This window comes from Triticum aestivum, chromosome 1D (assembly GCF_018294505.1).
Source record: "Triticum aestivum cultivar Chinese Spring chromosome 1D, IWGSC CS RefSeq v2.1, whole genome shotgun sequence".
NCBI lineage: Eukaryota > Viridiplantae > Streptophyta > Magnoliopsida > Poales > Poaceae > Triticum > Triticum aestivum.
In genome coordinates, this window is record NC_057796.1 from 51211231 (window position 1) to 51223520 (window position 12290).

The window sequence follows — 12290 nt, forward strand, 5'->3', positions numbered from 1 at the left end:
ATAAACAAAACGCATTTTTTTTGCCATTTCCGAAAGGCACGTCCGTACCTCTCGCGGAAGCAAAACCGTGCCTCTTTGCAGAAGGAAAAGAAATGAAAAGGCGTTTTTTTTTTCGTTTCCAAGAGGCACAACCGTGCCTCTCGCAGAAGGAAAAAACAAAACAGATTTTTTTGCCGTTTCTAAGAGGCATGACCGTGCCTCTCGCGGAAGCAAATTTGTGACTCTCATGAAAGAAAAAAACGTGTTTTTTTATTTTTAAGAGGTACGGCCGTGCCTCTCGCAGAAGCAAAAAAAGCATTTTTCCACGCGAAAAATAATTATTTTAGATTTTTTTTTCCAAAAGCTAAAAAAGACGGGTGAAAAACCGACAAGCCAAAAAACCCCAGAAAAGGCAAAAAATGTGTGCGATAAAATAAGAAAACAAAAATCAACAGGAGCGCCCAGGGCGTGCCCCTTGGGGAGGCTCCGAACGAGTACTCCTCAGCTAGTCGCTCCCCCTCCTCTCTCTGGTCAACTAGCGAACGATATCTACTCAACTAGCACGGCGAGGCACAACTCACCAGCGACGAGAACATTCATTTTTCTTTTTTTACCAGCCGTTCGGCGACGTATTGCATGCGTACACAACTATGCACACCGTTTTTCGCTAAAGCAAGGTAGGGTGGACGCCCAACCTCACCCTACCGAGTCCTCCGCCCCTGTGGTTGGAACCATCTTGTCCAGGAGCTACAACGAGTCTGTGATGGTGCGTGCAGCCGTGGAGCTATGATAATGCTGGAACCGTCTTCAAGATTTGCTACAACTGGCATCTCGATTTGCTGGAAGGAACCGGCCGCCATGTTTGCTAGAACCATTGTCCCAATGCAGCATTTTTGCTTCAACCAGTCGCGACATTTGCTGGAACCGGCATACAAAATTGTCGGAATGAGCTTCTTTCTTCTTTTCAACGAGTGACCATGGCGGGTGACAACGTTTTGCTTTCTTTTGCTGCAACCACACATCAGAAAGCTGTGACTGGCATTGTGCCGTGCTGGAACGGTGGCTTGTACCTAGGTTCTGTGCTACAAGCCACCATGGAGCGAAAGCAAGAGGTGAGGAGGAGCTGTGGCGGTGATGGCGACCGACGTTGGCAGTAGTTGCGGTTGTCTCAATAGGAGTTGCGATCGATCGATGAGAGATACAACCGTTGAGCCACAACGCTACAACCACCTACGGCGGAGTTGCGATCGATCGATAAGAGATACAACCGTTGAGCCACAACGCTACAGCCGCCTACGGCGGAGCTGCAACCATAGCAACGGTGGAACACGGTGTTTTTGCTGCATCGTGTTTTTGTTGCAACCGGTATCTCTGGTTGTTGGCGAGGATGAGCAAGGTGGCGCGGGTGTCCTAGGAACAAATGCGTCGTCGTACGTGGTCGATGCCCGCCGACGCGGGGGGAGGAAGAAGAGACGAGGAGGAGGGAAGAAAATAACGCGAGGGGATTCAATCGAACTATTGCGCGCGGCTGAATCAAGCGGCTGGGGGTCGACCGGACGAAATTTCGGCCGGCGCGCCAGTGCCTAGCAGTCGTCATCATGATTAACTAGTAATGATCTAAAACATCTTATATTACTTTATAGATTAAGCATAATTTTTTTTAGTAACTTGTGATTAAACTTATCATTACAAATTTACAATTAACCCTAAGAAAGGACAATTCTACCCTAACAGATAACTACTGAAATGTCCTACGGCGAAGAAATATAGAATTATTACTGAGCACCGGATCAATTATATACTAGTACACATTATTTCCTGCAGTGCCATGTACAATACAAACTGTCAAAAAGAATCACTTAAGCTATATACGTATGAAATAAAAATGAACACTGCAGTATGAATGAATCATGACGATTTGCAGCATGTGAAGATGTCATGGACGGTGGTCCGGCACGGGGATCAACTTGACGGCCCAGCCGACGGGCCACGACACGGCGGTGATGGCGAGGCAGACACCCCACTGCTCGAGTCCCAGCCGCTTGGTGCCGGTGAACATCGTCAGCACCTCCACCATGACCAGCTGCAGGACGAGCGTGACGGCGATGACGCCGAGGAACATCCTGTTCTTGAGCACCCCGGAGAAGACGTTCTTCTTCTCGATCTCCCGTGCGTTGAACTCGTTGAACACCTGGCAGAGCACGAAAGCGTTGAAGATCATGGTGCCGTTGGCCTTCTCATCGGTGCCGAAGAGGTCCTGGCCCCGGTACTGGAGCGCCAACAGCACGGAGATCTGGAACGCCGCCTGCGCGGCGAGGTTGCGCTACATTGGGTTGCTGACGAGCGGCGCCGTGCGGCCAATGGGCGGGCGGTCCATGAGCGCTTTGGTGGGCGTGTCCGTGGCCAGCGCCAGAGCGCCCATGGTGTCCATGATCAGGTTCACCCACAGGAGCTGCACCGTGGTGAGCGGCATCTTGCCCGTGGTGATCGCCGACACGAAGTTGATGACGAGGGCCGACACGTTGACGGTGAGCTGGAACTGGATGAACTTCTGGATGTTGTTGTAGACGCAGCGCCCCCACCGCGTGGCCGTCACCACCGTGTCGAAGCTGTCATTGAGGATGATGATGTCGGAGCTCTCCTTGGCCACCTCGCTGCCCTGGACGCCCATGGACAGAGCGACGTTAGCCTTCTTGAGCGCCGGCGCGTCGTTGGTGCCGTCGCCAGTTACGGCCACCACGTGGCCTTTCTGCTTCAGTCGCTGCACTAGTGCTAGCTTGTCCAACGGCAGGGACCGCGCCATGACGCGGATCTTGTCGGCGATCTCGAGCTGCTGCTCCGTCGACATGGCGCGGAACTCGTGCCCCTCGATGACGATGCCGCTGTGGTCATTGCTGGATATGATGCCGCACTCCATGGCGATCGCGCGGGCCGTGAGGATGTTGTCGCCGGCGACCATCTTGACGGCGACGCCTGCCTTGGTGCAAGCTTCAATGGCGGCCTTGACCTCTGGCCGGCACGGATCTTTCAACCCGACGAAGCCCAGCAACGTCAGACCATCGTCGTCGATCTTTGACTGGTGAGTACCGTTGACTTGCTTGTAGGCGAAGGCGATGCACCGGAGGCTGCCGACCGCCATGTCGTCGATCACCTTCTCAAGGTTCCTCCTCTGCTCCCCTTCGAGTTGGCGCTCCGCTCCGTCCGTGTCCACGTACATGGAGCAGTTCGCCAGCACCATCTCCGCAGCGCCTTTCCAGTGTGCGACCACCGCACCGGTAGCGTTGTCCTTGATCATCACGCCGCTGCGCTTCTTGTCCGAGTTGAAGGCCTCGACGTGCAGCACCTTGCAGCTCCTCTGCAACGCGTCGGCGTCCATGCCGAGGTCTGCTACGGCCCACGACAGCAGCGCCTTCTCCGTCGGGCTGCCTGTTATCTCCGGCGCCGACACGTTGTCCGGCTTGAAAACACTTCCTGTGGTGTTGAGCCCAGCTCCCTGGCAGAGCAAGGTGACGACGCTCCCGGCGATCGCCATGGCACCTCTGGGCTGGTCAGTGCCGACCCAAAACTCGGTCACCTCCATTTGGTTGAGCGTCAGCGTTCCGGTCTTGTCGGTGCAGATGGCTGTGACGGACCCCATCGTCTCGCACGCCGACAGGTGGCGCACCAGCGCGTTCTCCTTCACCATCCTCTTCATGGCGAAGGCGAGCGTCAGCGTCACCGCGAGCGGGAGGCCCTCGGGGATGGCGACGACAATGATGGTTACGGCCTGCTGGAGAATGCTGACGAGGGAGCTGAACACGGCGTCGAAGGTGACGTGGCCCTTGTTGAACAGTGGCTTCCCTTGGTCGTCCTTGGTGCTGCCGGTGAAGTGGCGCGCGGTGAGCACGGCGAAGGCGAGCACCGCGACGGCGACGCGGATCTTGCCCATGCTTGAGGTGAGGCCATCGAGGCGCTCCCGGAGCGGCGTTGGCTCGTCGGCGTCCTCCTTGGTTAGGTTGCCCATCATCTCGCCCCACAAGGTGTCGGTGCCGACGGCGGTGACGAGCATTCGGCCGTAGCCGTCGATGATCTTCACGCCGGCGGTGAGGAAGGGGTTATTCTCGGGATCGATCTCGATCGGGTGGGGCTCGCCTGTCATGCTCGACTCGTCCACCTGCAGCCGACCGTGACCCTCCAGGAACACCCCGTCCGCCGGCACCGAGTCGCCGATCTTGAGTATCACCACGTCGCCGACCAAGATATCGAATCTGGAGACCTCCTGCCTCCGGCCGGCTCGGACGACGGTGACGGCGGTATTGTTGGACTTGCTGGCTAGCTCGTCGAAGCGCTTGACCTGGCCGTGGTTGCTGACGGCGGACACGGTGGCGACGAGGAACACCACGAGGAAGATGCCGACGCTGTCGTACCAGCCGTGCTCCTTGATGGCGAAGCCGACGAGCACGATGAAAAGGTCGTCCTTGAGCGCGTCCCAGAGGTAGCTGAAGAAGCTCTTGGGCTTGGGCTTCGGGTACGTGTTCCCGCCGAACGACTCCCTGCGGCGCCGCAGGTCGTCGCTGTCACCGCGGATGCCGCGCTCGGCGTCGGAGGCCAGCGCGGCGGCGATGCCAGCGCCGCCTCCCAGGCGGCCGAAAGAGTTGTGGCGCTTCTCCTTGACGAGGCCCTTGAAGGACTCATCGTCGGCCGCGACAGAGAATGAGGCGGAATCGCCGGCGTGCTGGATCTTGATGGCGACGTAGGAGGCACTCCGTCTCCGTGGCAGGACGGTGGCGGTTAGAACGCCGGGTCGCGCTAACCTGTAGCACGTCCGGATGACGTTGAGCGCCTTGCGCCATTGCCTCGCCGGCGCCGGCCGCTCCATCCGTTGAGGAGCGAGCGAATTAGTCCAAACCAAGCGAGAAAGGTGATAAAACACGTAGGGTGGGGTTGACGGGTCTTGAATAACTCTTGTTGTGTTTCTGATGCAGCTAGCCGCGCGTCGGCGGGTACCTATATACCACTACTACTCCCAAAGGAGGAGATCCCGGGGAAGCTTCCTGTACATCAACGGAGATGAACCACGCACCAATGCCCAAAACTGGAAAAGGCGCGATGAACCACGCGTTTATGCGAGCCATAATACTAAATCAACGGAGACACGCGTTTGTCCGGAAAATTGGTTTGTGAGCCTGTGTGCTCAGATGATCCCTATATCTACTAGTAGAATGACCGTGCGTTGCCACGGGCATGAATATATTTTTACCGGTTGCATATATAAATATAATGCATGTATAACAATGAAGAAGTAATTGAAATCCACTTAACATCCAATGTAAGTCGATAAAAAATCTAACAAAACGATGTGTTCATAGAGAACAGCCATCCAGATAATTATCACTTAAAAATAAGATCTACCTGATGTGTTTAAATCATTCAAACGAGTTAACAACTAACTGAAAATATAAACTGGACATACAAAAAGAAGTGCATTTGGGCAAGGCATTGCGATGGATTCAACGCATGGTATCTTCCGCTTAGCTGTGAGGTCTGGTGGTAGGCTTTATCTGCTTGCTCTTCGGTGGGCATTCATCTCTTGCCTCTATTCAGTTGGTTTATTTTTACTAGTTTCCCTTCCGAGGCCCATGAAGGCAGTGTCTTTCTTCACATGGAAGATGAAAAAGTGTCACTCTTTTTTGGTTGAACCATTTCTTCCTTCAGACCAGTTTGGATATCGTCCGTACGATGAGCCATTGCCCAATGATTGAACAAAACACAGAGTTGAGCAAAGAGAAAAATATTATGGAAAACACATGCATGCCTCACAGTCATATATCTCCTACTGACTTATATGCACTCACACTCCATAAGCATACCAAAGATGAGTATTAGAAAAGGGAAATGATCCTTCAGAGAGCAATGCGGTAAATTTCCTAAAAAGATGAAGATAATGTATGCATGACAAGCATAAATGCAGGTTAAACTGATACATACTGAATAGCAGCAGCTTCAGCGGAATATGCAGCACCATTCACCCTGTAAAACATATCAAAATTGACAAATATGTGAAACCGATACCTATAGTTGAGAGAAAACAGGATCAAGTATGATTAGCTACAAAGCTCTTACCTAAAAAGAAGAATGGTATTATGAATCATGAATTTATATTAAGTAAACATACAGGCTAAGCTATTAGTTGAGACGAGAACTATATACTCTCTCCGTCTAGGTGTATAAATCGTCTTAGGTTGTGCACTGTGACCAAGGCGGAGGAGAAAACGAGAGAACTTAATGTTTTTTTGCTAATTAATAGCATTGCATGCACGGTGCACATCTCTTATTGGTTGATATGTCACGAAACAAAAAACAGGAAGGGAGTTAATGTACCGTGCCTAAGTGTTTTGAGATTATTTGATTTTAGTAAGATGACTTACACATCTAGACGGAGGGAGTAGGCTTAGCTATCAGTCATCTACTGCGTTTCAGAATTTCAGTGCGTCGGCATAAATTCTTACCGGCCGCAGGGTGTCTACATCGACCGGCTTTGACGAGACGAGAACTATACAGGCTAAGCTATTAGTCATCTCCTGCGTTTCAGAATTTCAGTGCTTCGGCATAAATTGTTACCGGCCGCTGGGTGTCTACATCGACCGGCTTTGACGAGACGAGAACTGTACAGGCTAAGCTATGAGTGATCTCCTGCGTTTCAGAATTTCAGTGCTTCGGCATGAATTACTACCGGCCGGCGCGTGTCTACATCTACCGGCTTTGACGAGACGAGAACTATATAGGGTAAGTTATCAGTCACGCAAAGTCATTTTCCGCGGTCGGGTCACGTACACGTAGATCTGAGGCTGTCTATATTTGTTTTAGATTCGTGAAATAGTATGATCCACCTAGATGTATAGCACTAATATATTTTTTCTATCTTTATTTTGGTCAAATCAGCAGCAGCATATTGGACTCCAAAGTACACCTTTTGTTGGGGATGATAGGCATGCAAGACTCTCCTCTCATTTTACCTGCGGAACAAATTCATAGATTTTATTTCCTCTTCGACAATTTAAATCAAACCATATCTTTTGAACTATAGACTTGTTTTTGAATTTTTTTTATATATTTGGACTCCTGGCGTCAAGAACTTTAAAACGAGACCAATTTCGGATATATTTCAAACACTTTTAATTTTCAATGTTTCACATTTCATATGTGAAATAAACCCATTACACTAGAAAAATATGAAACTAACATATTTCTGTGTTTGAAGCAGCTAGCCGCGGGTGAATGTATATAGTAGTCAGGACTTTAGGAAGCTTCGTGAAAATCGGGAGAAGCTGCACCATGAACCGCCTCCGCATTGACTTGCCGTGGGACGGCTAGTCCGCGCGAGTTCGTTTCTTTCGTGACGCCAACGAGGCAACGAGTGAGTTCGTTTCCTTCGTGACGCGAACGGGGCAGAATAAGAGCATCTACACTCACATACCTCTAATTGGACCCCACAAACATCCGCAGATGCGATCGGTCAATGACCGGACGTCTCCTGTATTTGTCCGTCCGCGTAACCACAATCCTTATTTTTTCATCATAAATCCGGTCACTTGCAAGTGATTGATGGAGATGAACACAGAGAAATAAAATAATGAATAAAGAAAGAGAAAATGTGGTCCGGACGGGACTGCGTCCTACGTGGCGGACTGATCGGACGCGTCCGCATGCCCTCATATCCTCCCTACATTTGAGATGGATACGAGGGTTCACGGACACAGACGTATAGGGATAATATGAGGGGTCTGATTGGGTCACTTTTTTTTTCCTTCTCTCTTCTATTCGGTCACTGACCAGGCATGTCCGTGGGCGTATGAGAGATTGTTTGAGGCGTCCGGCTGTAAGAGCATCTACAACCGGACATCTCAAACCCGTCTCAAACGCCTGTGCGGATTAGCCTGTCAGTAACTGGTCAAAAAAAAAGACAAAGACAGACGCCTCAAACAAGCCTTAAACGACTGGACTGACCGGCACCCTTCATATCCAAACCAAATATGGGGCAGATATGGAGAGGCCACGTGTCCGTCACGTCGGACTAACGGCCGGGTTCCACACGAACACACTTCGAAACCGGCGGTCTGATGCTCATCTCCTCTGTCGTCATGTGGCGCCGCTCCGGTGGGCCGCGTAGTGCCCTAGCACGGCTATTTAAGCCAACCGCCGACACCGAAACCGTACACATCCACATTTCCCCTCTCTCGTCCGCAGCCGCCGCCACTTTTCACTCGTCGTCCGTGATACGTCTTCAACGTATCTATAATTTTTTTTTATTGTTTCATGTTATTATAGTATCAATTTTGGATGTTTTATATGCAATTCTATACTTTTTTGGGACTAACCTATTAACTCAGTTCCCAATGCTAGTTCCTATTTTTTGCTTGTTTTTGGCTTTTCAGAAAATCAATATCGAACAGAGTCCAAATGAAGAGAATCTTTGGATTAATTTTTTCTGGACTAGAAGGGACCCACTAAGGTTCGGGAGAAGACCAGAAGAGTCAGGAGGGAGCGACGGGCTTAGGAGGCGCGCCCCGGGGGGCGCTCCTCCTAGGCTTGTGGGCCCCTCCTGGCACCTCTTGACCTAATTCTACCTCTATAAATTCATAAATATTCCCAATATACCAGGGGCAACCACGAAACACTTTCTGCCGCCGCAAGTCTCTATTCATCCATGATCCCATCTGGAGGCCTTTCTGGTACTCTGCCGGAGGGAAGATCGACCACAGAGGGTTTCTACATCAACCTTGCTGCCCTACTGATACGTCTCCATCGTATCTACTTTTCCAAACTCTTTTGCCCTTGTTTTGGACTCTAATTTGCATGATTTGAATGGAACTAACCCGGACTGACGTTGTTTTCAGCAGAATTGCCATGGTGTTATTTTTCTGCAGAAATAAAAGTTCTCGGAATGACCTGAAACTTCACGGAGATTATTTTTGGAATAAATAAAAATAGTGGCGAAAGAATCAGCCAGAGGGGACCCACACTCTGTCCACAAGGGTGGGGGCGCGCCCCCTGTCTTGTGGGTCCCATGATGCTCCACCGACCTCAACTCCAACTCCATATATTCACGTTCGGGGAGAAAAAAATCAGAGAGAAGGATTCATCGCGTTTTACGATACGGAGCCGCCGTCACCCCTGTTCTTCATCGAGAGGCCATATCTGTAGTCCGTTCGGGGCTCCGGAGAGGGGAAATCGTCGGCATCATCATCACCAACCTTCCTCCATCACCAATTTCATGATGCTCACCGCCGTGTGTGAGTAATCCCATCGTAGGCTTGCTGGACGGTGATGGGTTGGATGAGATTTACCATGTAATCGAGTTAGTTTTGTTAGGGTTTGATCCCTAGTATCCACTATGTTCTAAGATTGATGTTGCTATGACTTTGCTATGCCTAATGTTTGTCGCTAGGGCCCGAGTGCCATGATTTCAGATCTGAACCTATTATGTTTTCATGAATATATTTGTGTTCTTGATCCTATCTTGCAAGTTATAGTCACCTACTACGTGTTATGATCCGGCAACCCTGGAGTGACAATAGTCGGGACACTTCCTAGTGATGACCGTAGTTTGAGGAGTTTATGTATTCACTAAGTGCTAATGTTTTGGTCCGGTACTCTATTAAATGGAGGCCTTAATATCCCTTAGTTTCCAATAGGACCCCGCTGCCACGGGAGGGTAGGATAAAAGATGTCATGCAAGTTCTTTTCCATAAGCACGTATGACTATATACGGAATACATGCCTACATTATATTGATGAATTGGAGCTAGTTTTGTGTCACTCTATGTTATAACTGTTGCATGATGAATGCCATCCGACATAATTATCCATCATTGATCCATTGCCTACGAGGTCGTTTCATATTGATCTTTGCTAAGTTACTTTTCCGTTGCTGTCGGTGTCAAAACCGGCAGATCTCGGGTAGGGGGTCCCGAACTGTGCGTCTAAGGCTAATCGTAACAGGAGGCGGGGGACACAATGTTTACCTAGGTTCGGGCCCTCTCGATGGAGGTAATACCCTACTTCCTGCTTGATTGATCTTGATGATATGAGTATTACAAGAGTTGATCTACCACGAGATCGTAGAGGCTAAACCCTAGAAGCTAGCCTATGATTATGATTGTGATTGTTGTCCTACGGACTAAACCCTCCGGTTTATATATACACCGAAGGGGGCTAGGGTTACACAGAGTCGGTTATAGAGAAGGAGATCTATATATCCGAATTGCCAAGCTTGCCTTCCACGCAAAGGAGAGTCCCACCCGGACACGGGACGAAGTCTTCAATCTTGTATCTTCATAGTTCAACAGTCCGACCAAAGTATATAGTCCGGCTGTCCGAGGACCCCCTAATCCAGGACTCCCCCAGTAGCCCCTGAACCAGGCTTCAATGACGATGAGTCCGGCGCGCAGCTTGTCTTCGGCATTGCAAGGCGGGTTCCTTCTCCGAATACTCCATAGAAGATTTTGAACACAAGGATCGTGTCCGGCTCTGCAAAACAAATGCCACATACCATCGTAGAGAGTATAATATTCCACAAATCTAATCTGCCGACAACTTTTCATAACGTGACATCACGCCACGACCCGGTCTTTATTCGAACCGTTTCCCCCAACCTGCCACTGCACGTGTTACGAGGCGGTTTTATTGGCATGTCTTGTCGAAGTAGAGATCGTGTTCCCCTTATCACGGGATTGTCATCAATACGGGTGTGGGTAACCCAATCGTGCTTGTTAGTATGACTTCTCGATTTTAGGCGAGTTCCAAACGGCCACGCGAAGGACGCTTGACATTCATCCTCTTTATAAAGGGGGCCAAGGCATGCCCTTTTCTTCCCATGCTCGATCCTTGTCTTCCCCCACCTCGAGTTCCAACACCCAAGACTTAGGCTAAGCGCTTCGGACCTTCAACCATGTCCGGATCCAACCTTCAAGGTCGGTGGATGGCCAGAGGAGGACATCAAGAAGCTAAGGGAAGCCAGGTATCTGACCGCCGAAATCCCGCACAGGCTGCCTGCTCAAGGACAGGTCATCCCCACTCCCGAACCCAACGAGAGTGTCATATTTGTTTCCCACTTCCTCCGAGGACTAGGCTTTAATCTTGATCCCTTTGTTAGAGGGCTTATGTTCTATTACGGGCTCGATTTCCACGATCTAGCTCCAGATTCCATCCTTCACATTTCGTCGTTTATCGTCGTGTGTGAGGCCTTCCTCCGCATCACCCCAACTTCGGCTTATGGCTCAAGACCTTCAATGTGAAGCCGAAGACGATCGATGGGCGACACGCAGAATGCGGAGGTGCCATAATAAGCAAAGGCGTCGATGCTCTATGGCCAAAGGGTTCCTTCCCGGAGGTGTCCAACTTATGGCAACGGGAGTGGTTCTACATCATAGCTCCCCGAGGTACAAAGTGGGCGGCTGCCCCCGCCTTCCGCTCGGGCCCTCCGCCGCAACTGGCGTCATGGGTCAACAAGGGGCTGGACTGGGGGCCAGTTAATGATGTGCTGACATTGCAAAGTCGCATCCGAGATCTCCTCAAGAGGGATGTCAGTCTTGTCAAGGTAATGCAAGTTATGCTAGTTCGCCGGGTCCTGCCATGCCAACGTCGATCTCTCCGTATGTGGGAGTTCAACCCGGAAGGACCGCGAACCATTCAAAAATTCTTCGGCGTGACGCTCGAAGAGATGTATGGATTGTTCTTCGGATCACGAATAAAGTGTCCGGACACCACCGAGGATGCGGGTATCAACTGCAACCGTCTAGATACCCACGTAAGTAATTCTGCGGCCGAACATGCTGTCTTTTTATTTGTCACAACATCATTCTGACAAAAAATCGCTCTTGGCCAGGACTGGATAAGAAAGGCGGAGAGGATCAGGTGTTCGGCCCCCCTTCCCGAAGACTCACCGGATCCTGTACTAGCCAGGATGCTTGAGCACGCACCTTATCAAGTGCCATCAGGGGAAGATAAAGGGAGGAATAAAGAAGCCGAAAGCGGGCTTCACACATTACACATCCAAACCGGGGGAATTGGTGTCTCCGCGAAGGAGGATAATCGGGGAGAAGAATCTAGAATCCCATCTCCCCAAGGAAGAAAAAGGTCCGCCTCTGAAGACTTGGAAACGGAGGTTTCCAAACGAGGGAAGAAACCTTCGCCAGGGGGCCCTGCCCCGAAGGGCGTCCTTACCGCACAGCGCCCGCAAGGGGGCCAGCCCTCCACCGAGTTGTAAGTGAACAGGAGTACTTTGGTAAATATATCCTGCTTTATCTCCGAGGACAATAACCGAGACATAT

General features: G+C 50.6%; 1 pseudogene; it reads right to left on the bottom strand.

Moving 5' to 3' along the window:
* Nucleotides 1-1887: 1887 nt before the first annotated feature.
* Nucleotides 1888-4896, bottom strand: LOC123164996 (calcium-transporting ATPase 7, plasma membrane-type-like; annotated as a pseudogene).
* Between the last annotated feature and the right edge of the window lie 7394 nt (nucleotides 4897-12290).